Consider the following 18665-nt stretch of genomic DNA (forward strand, 5'->3'; position numbering starts at 1 on the left):
CTGGTCATCTCAAATGTCTCAATGTTTTGGTACTATGATGTGAGAATTATGGGCTGGCCTGTGATGTCACAGAGGACGTGGAGGGTGGTGGGGTGACATTTGCAAGATCCAATCATTTTTCAATAATGTATGTCTCGCTATAGGGGAACAACGTAGAACAGTCAATTAGCCTATTTTGGAGCACTGACCTAAAGTTGCAATATGTGTTGATGCTAATTAGTTTTAGGATTATAAAAGCTTTGTTTTTTTGGGCGTATCTTTGACAGCGCTTTTCATGCGGTTCCGTTCCACATTGTTTGAATTTCGCTTCCCAGCTGTATCTGAGCCTAGAATAAATTGAGTTACTTCTTGTCCGGTGTACACTCCTTTTTAGACTATATCATTTTTACTGGTGAGTTCCGAGGCAACCCGCAGTACAAAGCCATGAGGACAGCAGTCCCTGAAGAGGGGTTAGATTATGTGCCTAGACATGGGTGAGGCACCCAGGAAAGGCATTGGGCATTCCCGGGGGTTAATGAGACAAACAAGTAAGGGTGTGAAGTATCTGTGGTGAAAGAAAGGCAGGATTTATCCAGGGAAAGGAAAAGGAGACCAGTGGCAATTGGTGTTAGGCAGAAACCTGTGCAGTTCCCTCTGGGACCACTGCAAAAGATTTAGGACTATAGGTGTTTGGTAGTAAACCCACTTGGTAGCAGTCTGTACCACACGGATTCACTTGGTAGCTGTGGCTGAGCAGTCAGACTTCCCTCAAGAAGAGTTAGGCAGTATACAGAGTATTCACAATAGGTCAAGAGAACACAATAGAACAAGTAAACACTGACCAGAGCTTGGTGTAAAAGAGATATAATTATTTATTTAAAACCACATCTAGAAAAACACACAGGCACTAATAGTAAGCAATCCAAAAACACGGTCACTAAAAGATATACACTCCCTTAAAAGAATATTAGACAAGTCTTAAGTAAAGCCCCACTTATTTTCAGACAGCGGTGAGCGCTTAACGTAGATGGCACTCTAATAATTCGTTTTAAAAATGGAGAGAAAAGCAGAGAATAAATTGAAACAGATCACAACACTTTTTCACAAACACAACAAGAGAGGAAGGCAAAGTAACACCGTGAGTTTAGAGTCAGTAGGCCGGATCCGCTTTAAGAGGATCAAAACGAACTGTGTCCAAGGTCACACGGTTGCAGTGCACAAAAGTCTTGTAACGGTTCAAAAAGGAGTTGGACCAAAGAAAGGGACCAGTTAGAGGGTCAAGGCGGCCAGCCCAGTCCAGAAGGTTAAGGGATTATTATTACCTTGTAGCAATCTTTAGAAAGGGAGGCCTGGCGGACACGGTAGCTTAAAGTTGTGAGAATACTCCAGCGGGGGCAGTTGTTCCTGGCAGCGGATGCAAGTCGGTGCTTCGTCCGGGGGAAGAGAAGATCTCGTCGGGGAGGAAGATAGGAGTCCGTTGCACTGCCAGGGAAGAAACCAGCCGCAGAGTTTCTCAGGTAAAAGGAGCGGTCCGTTGATTCGCGGTCCAGTGGTAAGTGGCTATCCGGTTGCCGGGGTGCTTGGCACGGGCAATTCGACCGAAAACTGGTCTGGGGTGCGAAGAGAAGAAGGTAAACTGGTTGTGCCCACCAGTCAGGGGAAGAAGCCTCTCCAGCCGGGAGATCTTCTCTGTCGTCGGGAATTGGCGAGTCGGTTCCGCAGGGCTCCACCGGTGGTGTCGTCGTGGTAGGTCGGCGCAGCTTCTCCCTCGTCGGATTCTCAGGTCCTGTGGCGACTTCTGAAGTTCCAGTCCCCAAAGCCCTGCTTTTATGCAGCATACCCCCATTCACTCAGCCTAGCTGTCAATCAAACATGCTAAGTGGTGAGCCGGCCGGCTCACCACTTGGGCCAATCACACAAGAGTGCGACTTGAGTTGACTTGAGTTACCAAGGTAACTCAGTCCAGGGTGCCTAAACCCCCTCCCACACCCCCTGTGGTACCCAGACAGAGTGGCACCACTTTTGGAGGCTTCTGTGGAGAAGCCCACCAAAAAGTGGAACAAAGGGCTCGACGTGGGTTGGAGTCACAGAAGAGAACACAAACGCCATTTTAGAATAGAGTCCTGGCAAAAATACCAACCGGCGAATTAATATTAATTAAATAAACCGGCGGAATGTTCGAGGCTATGAGAATTAAAGTTGGTAGCCTCAAACAATGGGAAAATCCCATAGGGATATATTCGCGGTTGAATATAAAAAGTAGTATCCACTGCCACCAGCCAAAACTCGATCAGGGGGGACGGAGACGTGCCCCCTCGACTAACAGACCCCGGGGCAATCGAATTGCCCCGACCAGTACGTCCACAATATGATGGTTTGTACTGGTTTCTGTTAATAATTTGGGACTAGTAAAACCAATGGTGACTTTACATGCCCTGGGAGACAGTAGTCAGTCCCAGGGTATGGAGTCTATGGTGGGGTGTCAGTATGACACCCCTGTGTCACTGCACGGAGGGTGCTGTGTAACACACATAGTAAAATCAACATGAGACCCTATGGAGTAAAGGACCCCATAGCCCATAAAACACATTAACAGTCAAAGGAACATCATAAATCATGTCCAAGAGTGGGAGAAAGAGAGTCTCACTCTTGGCAGGAGAAAAAAACAAACTCAGAAATCCAGCAAAGCTGCTGGGGGACTCACTAGGTTAGGAAATTCTGCCTAAAGAGAGAATTCTCCCTAACAATTGGCCCCTTACTTTTTAAGTTCTCTACACAGGTGCACTGAGGTGTGTGAAGGGGTGGGTTGTCCCACAGGTAATGATGAAACTTAAAGATCTGCGACTATCCCCTCATCTCAAAATGGAGGGTTTGTGAAGTTTTCTGCCGGATGGAGAGTCACTTCATACGTAAACTAAACGTCAAGACCTTTGTTACCATTATCTGGACAGTTCCCAGATAATCATAAGGGAGACAAGATGTGTATGGTGTGAGGGGGGTGGGGCGCCTTAGCACTCCACTTTATTCAAATGTTGCGGTATGGAGGGACTCAGGAAATCTTTAAGAGTATAACCCCTGTCTGTATAGCATAAAATAAAGGTGAAGGGGTGATGGATGCACCTACTAGGGTACAACTACATTCAATTAGGACTGTGCTTTGCTCGATATTGTCTTGGCTCCAAGTCATATGTAAATAAGTTTCCAACCTTACAATGAAGTTGATTAATAAACATTGGTAATAAAATATAAACCTATTCCAAGTGGTTGTGTTGGGTATGTTGACGAAAGTCCCTGTTTATTAAAGTAATGTTGGGATCAAATTGCCCTTAAAACAATAGGCGTAGAATGGTTTTACTATAATTGAAACAGCATGTAAGCCAGGCATCTGCAACCTGTGGCTCTCCAGATGTTTTTGACTACAACTTCCATGACCCCTAACCATTGGCTATGACTAGGGCTGCTGGGAGTTGTAGTCCATAATATCTGGAGGCCCAAAGGTTTCAGACCCCTGATGCAAGTGGTCAAGAGCAGCCTGGTGCCATTCCATCCAGAAAATGTGCAACCGCAAACAATGCTAGTCTCAGATTGGTTTGTGCCAGGTATGAAAATTAGAGGTTAGACAAAGGCGGCAGAAAGTTCACTATCAAGCTCCTGCACCTAATGTAAGCAGATAGAACACATTGTTCCATAGGGATTAGGATTATTAGAGCGTAACCCACATATCCCCATCCTCATCATACCACATCATTGAATTATGTGGTAGAAGTACATATGTAACAGCACATTAGTGGAACACCACATCAGCATTGTTTTAGTTGTAGCGAGAGAGTAAGGAGTCTCCAAGCGGGGGAGGTCCCCTGGTAATGTGAACCTAGGAAGAGGCAGAGGAGCAGGATGATGCGGAGCGTGTGAAATCCAAATCTGCTGGGAGGCAGCCGAGAAAATGCTGGGAAGCCAGCGTAACCAAAAGCCTGAGCTGGGACAAGTCGAATAGGGCTCTAGAATTGGTGGTTGGGTGACCGGAGGGAAGTTGCGACAAATGGAGCAACTCACCATTGAGAATCCGAATAACTAAGAGGAGGAGCTACGAGTGTATGCAAGAGATGCTGAGAAAGTCAGGTAAAAAGTGCTTTGGAGTAACAAAACCATAGCCGGACCCTTAAGATCCTCAAAGACGTTTCATGGTGAGACTGATGGTAACGGGGGAACTGGGATTCACGGGAAGATCACGGACGTGTATAATACAAGACAAATAACTCATCTCAGTACTAATGAATAAAACCTGAAGATACATCTATTAAATTTGAACTGTGATAAGGCAAGTAGGAGAGCAATACCACTCTTTGAAGGAGAATTGAATGCAAGGGGAATATTCTTGTTGAATGTGCACTGTGACAATCTGAGAAAGAGAATATTGATCCCTGAAGGGAAGAAGAATGATTATGTGATATCCTTGTGAAAACCGCACTGTGCAAATACAAGAAAAGGAATAATAATGGCAAAAAGGGAGATGAAGGAGAGTGAGAAAAGCTTAACATTAACATTAATGAACTTAAGTGTTTTGACACAGATGCCCGAAGGAGGGGATAATAAAGCGAACAGCTCCTTGCCCTGGAAAGTAAGATAAAACCTGTGACCCAAGCAGAAGAGTGGGATATAAGAAAGAAAGATTATGGAGAGCTAAAGACCAAAGCAGTCTTCATGATTAATCAATCTGAACCAAGCAAAACCACAGTTGAAGTGAATAATACATATAGTAACGCAAAGAAGGAATCAAGAACTTTTGAAAATACACATAATGAGAAGACAAGTGCTAGAAGCACCGAGCAGGCGAAGGGAGTCATTCTTCTGCCCTTTTATTTTTTGGGGTAATAGTGATGGGGTCAGAGAGTGTTCATTTTTGGACGGTGCACAGATTCTTTTTTGGACAGTGGAAAAGACAAATGACTAGCACCTTAGTTATTCCTTTAGGTAGGGAATACCCCATAGCCATAGGGATAGTTAGATGTACACTATAATACATATATATATATATTTTCCATTCCGGTCCACATTCCTATGTATTAATGTACATTAACTCTTCTTTCTTCTTTTTTATTGATGCATCTTACAGGTTCTTTCTCCAAATGATTGTGAAGCATATCTTGCATATGATTGTTTTTAACTAGATTCTTAGGAGGGTATTTTCTATTGATATTTATCACTTTGATCAATATTTTTGTATAGCTTGGTTTTAGGCTTCTTAATTGCTTTTTTACTCTGTCCCCATATCTCGTTTTTTTGTCTCGCATTGTTTCATTGTCGATTGATTATTTGTAGCTTGGTATGTAGTCTGTTTAAGGTAATAATTTCCCAGTGATGTTATCTTCGTTGCTGGGCTCATCGAGCGGAAAGGGTCTTGAGGATTTTTTTTTATAGGGAATAGTTTACCATTCATGGTAGGCAATTTTAAGTAAAGTTTTTTGCACTTGCACTTTATTGGGGATAGATTTGTTGTCTACTTTACAGCCGTCCATGGATGCACGTTTTGTTTTTTTTGTTCCAGTGACATTGTTATTTTATCTATTTGTGAGATATATATATATTTATTGACTTTCATTCTTTTATCTATTTGACTGTCAAATTGTATTATGTTACTTAGTATATGCACCACACACTTAGGAACATATTTGTGCATCCATGGACGTAGAGCACTGTGCATTTTATCATTGCTGTTGTCTGGACATTTCTCTCCTTTAAACTTTTTCCCTACCTTGCTGCTAAATATTATGCATTTTAACAACTGCTGCTAAAGCACTTAGCACTTTACACTGCTGCTAAAAGCACTAAGCACTTTATATTGTCTCAAGACTGCATTATTAAGTTCAATTTGTATTACACCTCGCATATGTATGCGTAAACTTAGACTTACATGACTATATATCTGTTTATTCGAGACCAACGTTGGACACTTAGAATGGCTATATTTTGTCTAGTGAACACATTATGTTGTGGGGCTGCTTGGACAGCGTTGAGGTAATGGCTGCTTCAGACGTTTTAACATGGACAGACCTACAAGGCAGGGCTCGTCATTTTTGGCGGTTGCCTTAGAATGGCATTATTTTTTGACTTTATTTAACCTTGGGTACCAGCCTTTGTTGACAGATATACCATTGGAAAACACACGTTTATTTTGAACGATGTGCATTTATATATATTTATATATCCTTTTTTTATATATATTTTTCCTTTGATACTCGTTATGTACCTGAGGCCTTCTGTTTGCCATTTTCATCCACAGTCCTCGCAGCCAGCACATCTGTGCAATTGTTGCTATATTCTTAATCATATAACATTTGGTTGATGTATTGACACTTACGATGTGTTTTTATTTTACTTAACACACTGCATGTTGAAGTGCCTTAAATGTTTTAAGATGTCTGCCATGTGTTCATCATTTTGTACCACCTCGTGAATGGGGACATTCTATGCACTTGTATCATAGAGGTTTTTAAAGCATATATAATAAGTCTTTCTTCCATGAAACACCCTACCTGCGTGAACAAGCGGTCAGTGTACCGCGAAACGCGTTCGTTTTGTAACCAGGCTTTCCCTTTTTGCTGCACCTTTTTATTAATAAAGAAACACTTGTGCTGCCTGGATTTGCTGTCATGCCTTTTCCTTTCTGAGACTGGATTTCGTTTCTCAGCTGCTCTTGGGAGTGCAACCCATCGAATTTTGCCCTGTCCTAGGGCATTTTTTTCCTTTTATGAAAATATATATATCAAAGTCTTGTTTGTTTGTTTGTGGGTTTGAATGTGGGGTTTTTGGGGACATAACTCCTCATGAACGATGAGGTCTGGTGTCATGAATTTTGCATAGCATATTCGTTGGGTCATTGCCGAATTAATGCATCTCCTTCTAGCTCAATAAATTATCTCGGGAACGGGATGATCTATCTTTTTGGTTTATCAGCTTTGTTTTTTCGGCATTCGTTTTGTGGTGGTACACCGCCATCTGGAGGTCATTTGTAGAAGTGTTCATCATCGCACAACGAAGCTGAAACATGATCAACCCCGGATTCATTTCTATTGCAACATTTTGTAAAGGACAGGTACTTCAACTTCATGACATCAAATGGAATTTTGATACAATTTGAAGGTGACATACCTGAATCAGTGGATTTAAATCAGGTTCCATGTTTAACAAAAAGACTTTTGTTCTGTATTCTCTTTCATTAATGCTTTAATCCCACAAATATATTTTTACAGACATGTCACGAAAAAAAGAGCAGTATTTTATCCCACCCGAATCAAAACAAGATATCGAAAGCTGAAACATGATCAACATTCTGAAGGAGGTAGATCTCAAGACCACAAAGCTGACAGAATTCAACATGCTTTCCGACAGAACAATGAAAGTGCTCAAGAAACTGAATCAAAATGGGAGACTTTGCACAGCTAAAAAACAAAGCAACGAAACTGCTGAAGAAACGGACACACTGCTTGCTGTTAAGAGAATTAGTTCAGCCGAAAAACGAAGGAATGAAACTGCCGAAGAAACTCAAGCAAGACTTCATTATCTGGGAATTTGTGCTGCTAAAAAAAAACGAAGCAATGAAACTGCTGGAGAAACTGACACACAACTTGCTGTTAAGAGAATTAGTGCTGCTGAATAACAAAGGAATGAAACTGCCGAAGTAACTCAAGCAAGCCTGACTGATCTAAGAATTTGTGCTGCCAAAAAAAGCAATGAAACTGCTGAAGAAACTGAAGTGAGACTTACCAATCAGAGATTTAAAAATCTGAGAATTGAAATCCCGGGCGAAACTGGGTAGTATAGCGAGTTATTTAATAAACCTTGTCACGGTCAAGGAGTTTGGATTCAGCTCATGGGTTGGGCACCAGTTGCACAGATGTATGCAACCAGCCTGTGATAGAACTAGGTTGACAATCAAAAGTATTTCACCCTGTGATCATGTACATTTTCAAAAGTGTTCACTCGTCAATATGATGCACCTTTCACACCAAAATTAAAAATAATTGATACTATGAGATTTAGATATACTAATCTAAACTTTACTGACGCACATGGAGGCAATGTGTTTTGCAGTAGCAATACTGTAGTTATGCATTGTGTAACAACTTACATTTTTAGGAATGGAGTTGTAGTACGGTCTTTTAAAAAGTAAAGTAAGCACTTACTGGCCTTTACCAAACCGGATATATTTAGCTTAAAGTATCATCCCAATTACTTTTGGTTTGCAAGAATTTGGTTGCCAATTATTTGAAATTTTACTGGCTAGCACCCGCAGACGGGCATTTGGCTGTTAAGAGTGGAGATGATCACTGCTGCACTCCCTTCTCCCCCCATTGGCCCCTTTGAACTTGCAGTGGACAGAGAAAAAAAGTGGGTGGAGGGAGCCCAGAGGGTAAGGCAGGAATGCAGGGTGAGCTGTGTTTTCATTGAGCAGGGTAATTTAAATAGCTAACTGTGCTAAACAAGTGTCCGTTTAATTGGCAAACCTACAGAATTGCAAAGCAAATTGCTATGCAACAGTGCTTATTTCATGTTTTGATGTGTATGTAGGGAACTAGCATTGAAGCCAGGGAGTGAATGCCTTTCGTCGGGCTGCAGTTTAAAACTTCAAATGTTGCATCCTGAATATGTTGTGATGCACAAATTTGAATGTTACAGAACATTTTCTCGGGGATTAAAGTAGACGGACTGAATCGTAACATGTAAACAAGCCAACCATACTTATCTGCTTCCTTAGTTTTCATGATCACCTGAAGGGTACTGTGTACAAGATCACAGTGAATCCCAGAAGGAAAACTAGTGTGCAATAGTATAGCTATCTTAACCAAAAGGTGCTGATCAAAGTTACATAAATCCTAAAACCGAACTTTAAATTAGCTTATTTGTGGTGCTCTGTGCCACTCATATATAGACATGGATAATGAAGGAGCTTCTGTGAACGCCTGACAGGCTTCTTACTTTCAAGAGTTGACAGGGCTCGAACCACTGCAACAGTAGAATTGGAGTTGTAAACCATCTACTGCTGTAATAAAAATGTCTTAGCCAGGTCTGGCTCCAACCACTATTTATAAGCACTTTGCATGGCCTTCACTGAAGTCCTGTTAACAATACCCATTGGCAAAGCCAACAGTTTTGGTGTCTGTATAAGTATTAGGCATTTGCTTTGCTCAGCTATTCGATGCCTACACAGTCGCACCATTTTGCACACGCCACCATCAATAGCCAGTTAATAACACTGGCAGTGCCTGGCAACAGCCTTTCCCAAGCCTACTCAAAAGCCCAAACTTATCATTGCCAATGCTTGCTTTTAAATGCTGGAAATGTTTTGAGAGCATCTTTTACATAGATTTTGGACTGTATTTTTTAATACTGGAGACATTTCACGGTTATACTTTTCATCTAATTTCTAGGGATCCTCAATATTATGATGCAGTAAAATGAGCACAAATCCTCTGTTCGCTGTACAACATTCCTAGTTTTCAGTGTGCTTTAAGCCAGTCCAAGTTCCCTGCTTAATGACTCAGTCCTAATCTGAGTGCACCTAGAAACTCTCATCTGCACTGAGGTGGTAGATGCACGTTTGCAAAGTAAGGGCAGTGGAATACACAACACTGGTGTTTTCCTGGAGGACAGAGACAGATATGTCTGTTGGGCCTCTGCAGGTTACATACTCATGGAAACATTTCCTCCCCATTTATAAAGAAATTATCAATGGGGACGCATCTGCAGTGACTACTCTAATTTTATTATAGCAGGAGATAGTTTACAACTCCAATTAATTCATTAAATCTCAGAACACTGCTTTGAAAAAGCACTGTCAGGTACTTTGAGTGCAAAGTTTAATGGTACGTAGGGATGGGCGATAGGGACCAAAAATATCTCAATATTATTAGGCAGAATGGCGATATACAATTTATGTCTCAATGTTGTTTGTGTGGGTTAAATGCTCAGTTGTAAGCCACCAACTAAATGTGAGATGTTACAAGCACCTTTATTGATAAGACATTGATCAAAATTAAGTGCAAATGCAAGGTTCTCTTCCTGTTTGAGAATACACAAAGCTGTGTAAATTATCAAAATGAAAATAAAAAAAGTACATGAAATAATGTATATATCTTGAGGTTAACAAAATCATCTCATCCTATATAGGTTTTGAACATGTATAACTCGATATATTGCCCAGAGGCTTGATTAAAGTGAGCACAAAGAGGTCTCATGAGGCAGCGATTTGGGCGGGGAGGGCCAGGAACCTGGGGGAATGGCCATAGGAATTAGCATGGCCAAGGGCAGTCAATGGGTGGGCAAATAACCAAATATATGCCATTTCTCGCTGTCTGTACTCCAATGCAATGGTTTTGGCTTATAGGTTGCGCTAAAGTGCCACATTCTAGCCCAAACTAATATTAGAGGGCTTAATCTAGTAAGTGTTAAACAGAGTAATTTGCCTCTTTTTTATATTTTTTTTTTTAGCATTTGGTTTTACAAAAGAAAAATAAGCACATTTCATAAAAAAAAACTTTAAATTCAAATTTCAACAAGTTAAGTACTAAGAGGAAAGAAGAATTGCAAACATTTCGAAGGAAGCAGAAGGCAGAAAACAAGCAAGCAAAAGGAAAGAAAAAAACGAAGAAAGCACCAAAGTACAGCAATGGACTTCCAACAGGTAAAAGATAGCCCACCAGCACCAAGCATATTAGAAGAATATGAAGCACATGTAGAAGTGACATGATCATAGGCAGAACTTGGTCCCTGAAGATGGTCCACAAGACTGAAATGCATTGGACATCCAAAGAATGCCTATGTCTCCGGAATGAATGCTTCATTTTATGAAAAACAAATTGAAGATTGTGAAGATTTTTTCTATGAACCATTTAGATAGTTTGCATACTTAATGACCTATATATTTAAGAATGTATAACAGACTCAATAACTATATGTGAAATATTCAAGTTAGGCTCATCCAGACGCCTGGGTTATCCTAACCCAGACTGTATGCATCCTTTGTTAAAATAGTTCCAAGAACCAGCAATGCTATTTTCATAAGCAGTCAAAACTACTCTCAAAAGGCATTCCAAACAAGTTGTCCAATCCCACTGATCCAAACACTGTCATAATATCAAAGTTACAAGTTGCCTATAGCATATCCAGGTTGTCAAAGCTATTCTTGATATATATATATATATATATATATATTACATATATGATATGGCATTTATAACACGCCTATACACAAGTGATTCAACGCGCGACGAGGCAAGGGAGGGGGAACGAAGGGAGGATAGACAACGATCCTACTAGGCCAAGTGTCATTCAGATTGTGCAAGTGCAGGGGATGGGAGAGGGGGACACTGCATGGGGGAGGGGGAAAGGAAAATGCAGTACATGGGAATAGAATAATAACAATAAGTAAAAGTTACGGCCAACAGGTGGCAAGTTTAAGGTAAGTGCAGAATAAAGAAGGCCTTGTGGACAATGCAAAGGGTTTTGAACTTAATCCTCGCAGCCACTATGAGCCAGTGCAGAGATTTCAGTCCTGGAGAGATACGATCCCTGGGCTTGAGGCCGCTGAGGACAAGTCTTGCAGTCCTGTTCTGGATGAGTTGTAGAGGGTGGAGAGTAGAGGCAGGCAGATTTAGAAAGAGGATGTTGCAATAGTCAAGCCTAGAGAGAACCAGAGCTCTGGAGACAGTGAGCTTCTGGGGGAAGGAGAGGAAAGGAAGAATACCTCTGAGGAGGTGCAGCTGGTAGTGTGACTTCTTAGAGACGTCAGAGATGTGAGGAGAGAAGGAGAGTGTGGAGTCGAAGATGACCGAGGTTTTTAGCCTCGCAGGTGGGAGCAAGAAGAGGGCCAAGAGAGGCCAGCCAGAGAGCAACAGGAAAGGAGGGAGTGGGTGTGCCGATGAGGAGAATCTCAGTCTTACTGGCATTAAGGCAGAGGTCATTGGCAGCAGACCACTCCTGGATAGCAGACAGATGGTCTGTGATGAGAGACGAAGAAGAGGTGGCCTTAGAACCCCGAGCTAAAAAAATCCCACAGGTTTCACAAGAGCTACAAAGGTGTTTGCTAAAATAAAATTCAACAAATAACTGCCAAACCCAACTACTACTACTTAACAGCAAAGAGCAGGCCTAATATCCAGTCATCTAGCATTTACCCAAAGAAGTAGCAATCAATCTACTTAAAGGCAAGACTCAGTGATCCACACCACTGGGCAATCCAACAATTCTCCTCACCAGTCCAAGAAGCCATTCTACCTACATCCCTACTCGAGGCCACGTTTGTATTGCTCCATAGAAAAATAGTGCTACTTTTGCCATCAATGGGCCTTCAGGAAAAAGCTGTGTCATGATTTTTTATTTGGCAAGTAATTTTGCCATTTGGCTTCCACTACATGGGGAAAGAAGAAAATGAGATCTGGGTGTTGCCAACAAAAAATGGTAGTGGAAGCCAAAAGACAAGGCGAGTTCATCCAAGATGTGTATGTAGGCGAGGATGGGGAGCGGTGGGTACAGGACAAACCCTTTAGGGAAGCCCACTATAAGGGAGTTGGAGAACAGGTTTTAAAGTCCCTCAGATGGAAGCCCATCCAGTGAAGTATGTTGTCCTTGCAGGTAGTAAAGAGTCATCTGTACTATTTTTGGTTACAACTGTCAAGACTGACTCGGCCACCTTTAAACCCCTGAACCACAAATGCACGCCTAGCCACAAAGATTACCAACAGATAAACCAGACCGAAAAAGGTGATCTTGTCTTTGAACATTAGAGATGGTATTAGAAATGATATACTTAACTGGCAATACAGATAAGAGGAAGTCCTAGTAGGGTGGCTTTACTAAGAGAAGGTGGATGTCTGAGTGAGAAAACCAGGTGATTAAGGGCTGCTAATGAGAGCTATAGAGCATGGACAGATACAAGTACAGATGTAAACTGGATTTAGATTTGGGGCTTATAACCAGAGCAAGCAGATAATTTACATCCGGAAGTGTGTTCAGCAGTGCTACGGCTGTTGGGCTGTCTCGCTGCCTGCTTTTGGACTTTTGCCTTCTGTCAACAGCACCGAGACGCCGAGTCGCCGAGAGGAAGTTTGTGCCTTGGAAACACTCAGCAACACAGACTACGTAATTACTTAGACTTTGGTCATATTAGGCAGATTATCTTGGTGCTCTGTGCCATCTGTGCTTTCTGTGCCTTAGCCAGCATTTATGCTTCTAACTTATTTTTGTCACTCTCTTTCTAATCCGTAGTTCAGCCTGCCGGCCCGCCTAACGACACGCCCCCGATTCAGCCTCGCTCTCATTCCTCCACCATAAACACTCTGGTGAACCCGGATGCGTGCGCGCGCATCCGGAAGTGCGTTCAGAAGTGCTACGGCTGTTGGGCTGTTAGGCGGCGAGGCACGGGTGCCAGGCAACGGTTTGTTTACTTTATTCTATATTATTATTGTTTTTCTTATTTTTCTTTCTTATTTCTTTTTCTACACATAAGTATTTCATGATCAGGACCGCCAATGGAAGTTACATAATTTTGACCTGTCATGACACCTCTGTCTAATTAAGGGCCAGCGGTCCTGTTGTCTGCTCAAGGCTTGTAGATTGTGCAGTTAATGCCAAGTACATTACATCTCTGTCTAACTCACTGCCAGCGGTCTTGTTGCCTACTCAACGCAAGTTAATTGTGTAGTTAATGTCAAGCTCTTCTGAGCTAGTAAATTGTCTGGACTCTGCTGTTACCTATTGTATCGTGCTTTATTGTAGTGAATCTTTTTGGTAATCCTCATACAGACTATGGTGAGGTCGCTACGCAGCGGTAAACTTGTTACATCACCCACGGTGCATAAAAAGATATACACGCCCCTAAACTTGTCCGTTGGCGAAAGCATTTACGTTCAGGACAGTGATAATAGACTGAGTTTGCCTTCTGCTTCAACGTCTTCTCATATGAATCCGGATATGGGTGAGCAGCCATCAACTCCCATTAGTAACTGCAAAAATAGTGGTCTGGACCGATTCCCCCCACCATTAAACAACGAGGGTAAAGATGATCCATCTAGTAAATTTGACTATCTGAACGCTCCACTCAAAAAAAGTTTTCTAAGTATGTATAATCATTTAGGCTCTCAGCCCACTATGAACTTAGAAGAGTGTGATAATCACAGACCTCGGGCAGACACCTCCCCTGCCGCTCTGGCGGAGCTCGACAGAAGGGTGAGGCTCTCTGGGGGCCCCTCCACTCCGGCTAGGGCCAGAGGGGGCGGCGTTGACAATGTTCATCTTCATGAAGCAACTTATCCCGTGCCCTCCTCACATACAATTATTGACAGCAGTTCTAGAAAACAACTGATCCTCCTAATACATATGGTCTGACTGTATGGGGGTGGGGTGGGGGTGACCGGGCTCCCCTAGCATCATTCCTCAAAAATGTTGTAGTCCCTCTTCTACGAGTCATCCATCAATTCAGGAACACGAAGCATCACATATAGCCCCGTCTTTTGAGGGACTCAACATGGAAGATATCGTATCCACATATGCATCCTTTCCTGTCCTGACAAGAATACTAAATCTTTTGGACAGGGCCATGAGCGTACCCACACAGAAATTCAGGAACTTAGATTCCTGATAGTTCTGAAAAAATAAGTAGACTGGAGGGTTTTGTCTTCGCCACTGAGAAATGCAACTTGTACTCAAACTGAAGACAGGAAACATGTATAAAATCTAAATCTTACGCTGACGCTTTGGCCCCCTCTATGCATGATAAGAAAGAGGAACAATGTACCAATGTAACAGGCATGGAGGAATTAAAGAGTTTGGTCACACTGAATGTTGAACAACTTAAACGCATGGAGCTCCAGCGAGGCCTATTGTTCAAAGTGTCTAACTCCGGTCCCTTAAACTATGCGTCATGTGTTCCAAGCACAGAGACCCCCCGCGACAGCCCTACTATAGACAGTCCATCTGCATTATTGAAGGTCTTAGAAGAAGGTGCTGGACTGATGCAAGAGGGTGGAAGTGACCTGGACAAGGACTCTATTACGGAAAACGAAGTTGCCCTTGTGCAATACATCTCTTGCAGAGAGAGGAAAATGCGAACGAGGGCTCTTAAGCGAAGGGCTACGATTTGTGAGCTCAACAGAAAAATCTATGTTAAAAAAAAGTAAGAATTTACCCCACTTAAGGTACAGAACACTAACTCGAACATCAAAGATATCCGTGGCTTGTCTTCGGAAGAAGGTGTTTTTGACTTTAGTCAAAAAGCCTTGGATCTGAAGGAGTCTCTGCCGCCTTTGATAACAAGTATTGGCGGTGCGATTAATACTCTGACAGAGGCAATGAGCCATAAGGGCACAAAGCTCACTTCAGCCAAAATAAAATCTCCTAAATAACGGCCTTAAAAAAAAAAATTCAAAAAAAGGATAGTTCGATCATGGGAAATCCCAAAACTGAGGGCTCTACTGAAAGCCCAGGGATCAAACAATTCTTTCCGCCGAAACCAAAAGTAATGCCAGACACTGTTTTACTGGATGAGAAAAGGGGGGACTCCACTAATACGTATAAGTTCACACCTCCACTCACCCATATAAATCCTACTAGCGAAAACTCTGTGAGTGGACTAAAAAATTAAACAGCTATTGGACGGGTGGAGGTAGGGGTGGTCACTGATACCATGAATGCAACACATTGCCAGTGAGGATATTAAAACTCTAGTTCAACAGGCCTTAAGCAACCTTCTTGAACGTTCAACAAGGTATGACATGCAATTACCAGCATTCACAAATAGGGTTCATGTAGAGGATCTGAATACAGGTAACCATGTTGAGACTGAGAGATCAGTCATAGATAGACAACTGACTGATATCAAGGTCCGAGCAGAATACGGCCTTTATTGACCCCCAACTGAGTGTTGCATTGAGGCATGGGGGCAAAAGTGACGCCTGGTCCATTAGCAAGATAGATACTAGGCGATACCCTAAAGGAATCGACTCAGTGCAGAACCAACCAACCACTACCTCCTTACGCATCTCTAGGGAAGCATTGAATGTGAGAACTGATCAGCAGAATGTTGTACGGTCACAAGAAACGGGCAAAAATTACACTCAATACAAGGACTGGGAAGAGGGCCCGTGTGATGGACGCATAACTGAGGGTGATATTAAACATTCTTATACTCATGAGGAGAGAGGAAAATTGCAACTGGATATAGGCTCCTCGTCCAGAGTGGCTTGGAGACAGCACCACTTTTTGGATTATCCCAGTGTCATGTTGAACTTTATGTTTACTCAAGGGGGCCCATCGTCACGAGCGGATTCTGTCCCTATTTAGTGAAATACCTAGATTGACTCTGATCTCCTCCTGTGATATTAAACTTGTTGATTACATTCATTTAGGTACGATTATGTAAGGATAGTTTTCTATTCGAGAACCATTTTTTTCAGAGAATGAGTATTTTCAACGTTTCGGCTTTGATTTGGAACTCTTTAATGAGGGATTTCTAAAGTCTTGGGACGGCGAGCAGGGGAGCAATCCTAAAGAATCACATGAGGGATCTCACCGCCTTAATAAAGAAAGGGACAATCAACTGATCAACTGGTGTCCACCACAGAGCCAGATCTGATGTGGCTGGCTCAGACACTTAGAGGCTCTAGCTCCAAAATACAGGCTATCAAAGATAAGCCCTAGAATCCCCGCCCTTTAATATTTTTTCATGGAACTCTAAGGGCAATTGTGTGCTTAAGCAGTCATCCATCAGTCTTGCAATTTTTACAAGACGCTGTATACTTTGTTTGCAGGAAACTTGAGCCCTTACCCCATTATCACTGGATGGATTTTTTGTACACCAAGAATTGGCGACTAAGAAATCTAAGGGGGGTGGGGGGGACTCCTTATTGCAGTTAAAATTAACCTCCATTTTAAATGTATTAAGACTTTTGAAATCCATAGGGGGTGCATTGGAATTCTTCTAAAACGTTGTCTTTTTAAATCTTCTGTTTATATATTGATTGTCAACGTGTATTGGTGCCCTGATTTTGACTTAAAAGAATTTTAAGTATTTTTCAGGAATGCCAAGAGATGTGTAACACCCTCAATATAGTTATTGCAGAGGTGTGTCCCGGGAAATTCTGGGCGCAAGAGTGCCAATGTCAAATTCTTGTGGACAGTGGCTCTTCCCGGAAAATCTTACAGCTATTTGGTTTAAATTTCTCTCTGATTGGGGTTTGTACTGTGTGAGCAATCTATTGGGTGCTACTGAGGACCACAACACATGGTCCAAAGGGAGTGTGTGCTCTGTTATAGACTATGTCTTTGTGAACATGACGATATTTAATTTAATTCTGGATTTCGTTTTGGTTCCAACAAATGACAGTGATCACAAAATGCTCAAAGCATCCTTACAAGTACACCCTGCTCCCAATAGGGGGTCCTTTTTGCCATCTTTAGAATTTAATAATCCATGTAACAGAATCACCTGGCACAGCAATAACATCTCTAAAGTCAATACGGTGTTCCTGCAAGATTATCAGAAGCATGGTTTTGACAAAATGCTCACAATTTAAACACATGATGCTTTTGAGAAATATGTTAACTCTGTGATACGAAATTGCTCTGGCATTAAGAAATCAACTACAATCTGTAGTACTCATATGCACTCTTTTAATCCAGCTATGCAAAATCTCAAGAGAGAGGAATCAGGAAATCTGTTTACTCTTTAAAGGACAAGGCAATAATACCTTCAGTGGCAGGGTGAAAGCAACTAAAAATAAATGGAAACCAAGAGCAAGATTATTAAGGGCAAAACTTTACCAGAAAGATGCGGAAGATATGCTTCATTCCCTCTTTTTTTCCAATACTCAGAAATTCTGGACACTTATAAATAACAGAGGTGATGCTCAATTGAGAGCTCAAACTGTATGCATTTCTTCTGATGTTTGGGAAGGGCACTCGGTACATTATACAGTTCGCCTAATGTGAACTGGAACGTGCCACAGGATATTCGATTGTGCCTATGGAATTTTCCCTTTACTCTTGCCGACATCCATAGAATGATCATTCGCTGCTCTGCCTCCCGGCCCCAATCTACTCTTAAATAAAGTTCTTAAAGGTAACTCAAGTCTATGGGCTAACATGCTGGTTTTCTTATTTAAGGATATCGTAATTACTAGGGTTATTCCGAAGAGTTGGCACATGTCCTTTGCTGTCCCCATTTACAAAAAGGGCGATAGGTCTAGTCCTCTCAGTTATAGACCGATCGCCTTGCTGGACGCTGATTCCAAAATGTTTGCGTCCATTATTTTGGAGCATATACATGATTGGATGAAGGAATTCAGCACTTTATCTCCATTTCAATTTGGATTCAGGAAGAATGTGGGTACTGATGCTGGTGGCCTCTTGATCAATATTATGCAACAACAGGCATGGATAGCTGGGAACTCACCTATCTACTTGGCATCAATTGATTTGACGTCCGCTTTTGATATGGTGAATAGAACCACGTTATGGACCAAACTCTATGCATTGGGTATGTCCGCTTCTCTTCTTTCTATTCTCTATTACCTGCATGAAGATACAAAAATCAAAGTGAGATTGAATACAGAGGAATCATTGTCTGAGGAAATAAGGGTATTTAACGGCCTAAGACAAGGTTGTATATTTGCTCCCACTGTCTTCAACTTTTA

General features: G+C 41.9%; 1 protein-coding gene across 3 annotated transcripts in view; it reads right to left on the reverse strand.

The window, feature by feature from the left end:
* Nucleotides 1-18665, reverse strand: part of TLK2 (tousled like kinase 2) — a 2257819-nt gene that overhangs the window by 2204954 nt on the left and 34200 nt on the right. For 2 of the 3 annotated variants that reach the window (XM_069634152.1, XM_069634150.1), the window contains exon 1: nucleotides 18425-18546. The exons of the other annotated variant lie outside the window; for it this stretch is intronic. The gene's annotated coding sequence lies outside the window, so the exon portion shown is untranslated. Of the gene's footprint in view, nucleotides 1-18424; nucleotides 18547-18665 lie in introns of those variants that run through there. 3 annotated transcript variants of the gene reach the window in all.

Source organism: Ambystoma mexicanum, chromosome 13 (assembly GCF_040938575.1).
Source record: "Ambystoma mexicanum isolate Mex_15411 chromosome 13, UKY_AmexF1_1, whole genome shotgun sequence".
Lineage (NCBI taxonomy): Eukaryota > Metazoa > Chordata > Amphibia > Caudata > Ambystomatidae > Ambystoma > Ambystoma mexicanum.